The sequence below is a fragment of the Lynx rufus genome, unplaced genomic scaffold (genome assembly GCF_022079265.1).
Source record: "Lynx rufus isolate CCGP_SWC_20201006 ecotype Redwood Valley unplaced genomic scaffold, mLynRuf1.p SCAF_19, whole genome shotgun sequence".
NCBI classification, from domain to species: Eukaryota; Metazoa; Chordata; class Mammalia; order Carnivora; family Felidae; genus Lynx; species Lynx rufus.
Window position 1 is genome coordinate 11,869,160 of NW_025814833.1, and position 3,214 is coordinate 11,872,373.

A 3,214-nucleotide genomic window follows, 5' to 3' on the forward strand; every position below is an offset into this window, starting at 1 on the left:
CCCAACTTGTTTTTAAACTTCCCCAAAGTGTTCCTTGTAGTATACATTCCACCAGCAATGCCTCTTCAGCTCTACTCACATATATGCCCACTTCTTCATTCATCATTGCCTTTTGCGTTTCCATTACTTCCTTCAAGGTTCAGCCTTTTCCTCATTTTAGTATAGTCTTGGGTCACACTTTCAGTAAGCATTCATGAGTGGTAAACTCTTCCAATGTTTGTCTGAAAATGTCCTTTTTCACATTCACTCTTGGATATTTAGCTGCCCTAGGTAGGCAGCTATTTTCCCTTAGCTGTTGGATGATAGATGTTCGCTGTCTTCTGGCCCACGTTGTTGGTATGAAATCTGTTGTCCGCGTGATCGCCATTTTATTGGGGGGGTGCAGAATATAGATCTTTCCTCGGATTACTTGTAGTCTTTTTCTTTGCATTTGTCATTCTATAGCTTTCCTCCCTTGTTTCCACATGCCACTTTATTTTTTTAACTTTACTTATTTATTTTTGAGAGAGAGAGAGCACGTAAGTGGGGAGGGGCAGAGGAAGAGGGAGAGAAAGAGAGGATCGTAAGCATTTTTTAGAATATTTACTTATCTATTTTGAGAGAGAGAGTGCACAAGCAGGGGAGGGGCGGAGGGAGAGACAGAGAGAGACAGAGAGAGAGAGAGAGAGACAGAATCCCATGCAGGCTTTGTGCCAAAATCAAGAGTGGGATGCTTAAGCAACCGAGCCACCCAGGCACCCCTCCAACATGTCACTTTAATTCGATTTATCTTGATGGCAGCTTTGCTCTTTCAACCTAAGTATTCATGTCTTCCTTAAATTCTCCTCTTTTTTCACTATTGTTCCTCTCCACTTCCTATTTCCTTCCTTTGGAATGCTTGTTAGATATGTCATTCACACTTCTACGTTTCTTAATCTCTCCGTAAGATTTTCTACCTAAATTCTGAATCAGCTTAGTTTTTTTAATTCTGTGACCTTACTTTCATGTCTAGAATTTTTATTGGATGATTCTGATGCCTTTTTTTTTTTATTCCCCCACTCCCACCCCCGTGGCTCTATTCCCTTTAATATCATTAATCATTTTAAATATATTTATTTTTAGGGTTCTTTTTTTTTGGTATTGTTCTTTTATCCCTGATTTACTGTGTGCTATATATGCAGAACTGCTTAAGGATAGGTTACCTATGGGGTGCTTGGGTGGCTCAGTGGGTTAAGCATCGGACTCTTGATTTCGGCTCAGGTCATGATCTCGGGTTCGTGAGATTGAACCCCAGGTCAGGCTCTGTGCTGGCATCGCGGAGCCTGCTTTGGGATTCTCTGTCTCTGTCTCTGTCTCTCTCTCTCTCTCTGTCCTTCCTCTCCTCTCAAAAGTAAATAAGTATTGTTTAAAAAAGGATAGGTTGTATACTTCTGTGATTTGTATGATGTGTCTACTATTCGAGTGTGCACGCACACATGCCTGCCTCCTATTGAGGCAGGATTTTTTTTTTCCTGTAGGAGTCCCTGGCTCCCTAGTTTCTGAAGATAGCTCTAAAAATAATTTTTGCGTTTGCATCTACTAGAGACAGGAGGGATTTCACATAACGGGAAACAGTTTTCCCTCCCCTTCTTCAGGGGCTCTGGGATGGAAACTGTGTAGAGGTCTGGAGATTCTCAGTGTGTTGGGGGATGATTTGGGGCAAGGACTCCCCAGAAGCTGAGGGACTCTCTTTTCCTCTTGCTCTTGAGGGGGCTGGTGGCCTAGGGGGCCCTGACTCCTTGGAGGCCCTGTGGACTATCAGGTTCACCACCTGGTTCCTGTAGCCAAAAGTCATGGTCATACGAGGAAATGAGCTTGACAAAGTAGTCATTGGAGGCAATGCAAACCCCAGTGTCGAAGGTGGAAGAGTGGGTGTCGCTGTTAAAGTCACAGGAGACAACCTGGTCTTCAGTATAGCCTAGGATGCCCTTGAAGGCCCCCTCCAGTGCCTGCTTCACCACCTTCTTGATGTCGCTGAAGTTTGCAGCTCCAGGTGGCAAGTGAGATCCACAGCTGACACGTTGGGGGTGGGGACACAGAAAGTCATGCCAATGAGCTTCCCATTTAGCTCAGAGATGATCTTGCCTAGAGCCTTGGTGGTGCCAGTAGAAGCAGGGATGATGTTCTGGGTGGCTCCTCAGACATCATGCCACAGTTTCCCAGAGGGGCCATCCACGGTCTTCTGGGGTACAGTGGTGGCATGGACTGTGGTCCATGATGCCAAAGTCATCATGGATGACGCTGGCCAGAGGGCCCAAGCGCTTGGTGGTATAGGAGGCATTGCTGACAATCTTCAGGGAGCTGTCATACTTCTCATGGTTCATGCCCATCACAAACATCAACAGAAGGGGCAGAGATGATGACCCTCTTGGCCCCATCCTTCAAGTGAGCCCCAGCCTTCTCCATGGTGGTGAAGACCCCAGTGGACTCCACAACACACTCAGCACCAGCGTCACCCCATTTGACGTTGATGGGATCTAACCGCTAGAAGATGGAGGTAGGCTTTCCATTGATGACGAGTCTCCTGTCCTCAGCCTTGACTGTGCCGCGGGTAGAATCATATTGGAGAATATAGACCATGTAGTTGAGGTCAATGAAGGGGTCATTGATGGGGACAATATCCACTTTGCCAGAGTTAAAAGCAGCCCTGGCGACCAGGTGCCCAATATGGCCAAATCGGTTTAGTCCAACCTTTGCCATCGCGTCTCGGGACGAGCTGGCACCACTCCAGAAAAATGCGGCTTCTGTTGTACAGGGAGAAGCAGAGAGCTTGAGTTCTTTTTATACTTCTGTCAGCTGGGAACTTTTCTTTCAAGATCCATTATGATTACTAAAATAGCTATATTTTTATTCAGGGTTTTTATGTCCTTAGAACAGAGTTTGGTGTTAGGTCAGTTTGCTACGCTGACGAAGCTACTGCATACGTTACTTTTTGTAGTTTAAGAGGCCACTGTTCTCAAGTATTTCAGATAACGATGATTCCATGCAACACTGGGAAGGTATGTTTGGTAGGCGTTTCTTCTTGCTTTAATGATCATTTACTAGGAGATGTGTCTGTTTTACCATTTCACAGAAAATAAAAGGAGCCCTTTCTGATTCAGTCTGAAACATATGAACCTACAAATGTATACTCCACTACAAACACTGCAGACAAACCTTATGGCTTTTAGGGATCTAATATTCAGACCAGCAGAGG

The 3,214-nt window shown here is 45.2% G+C and overlaps 1 pseudogene; it reads right to left on the reverse strand.

Moving 5' to 3' along the window:
* Nucleotides 1-1,609: 1,609 nt before the first annotated feature.
* LOC124513750 (glyceraldehyde-3-phosphate dehydrogenase-like) lies at nucleotides 1,610-2,718 on the reverse strand (annotated as a pseudogene).
* Nucleotides 2,719-3,214: the final 496 nt, after the last annotated feature.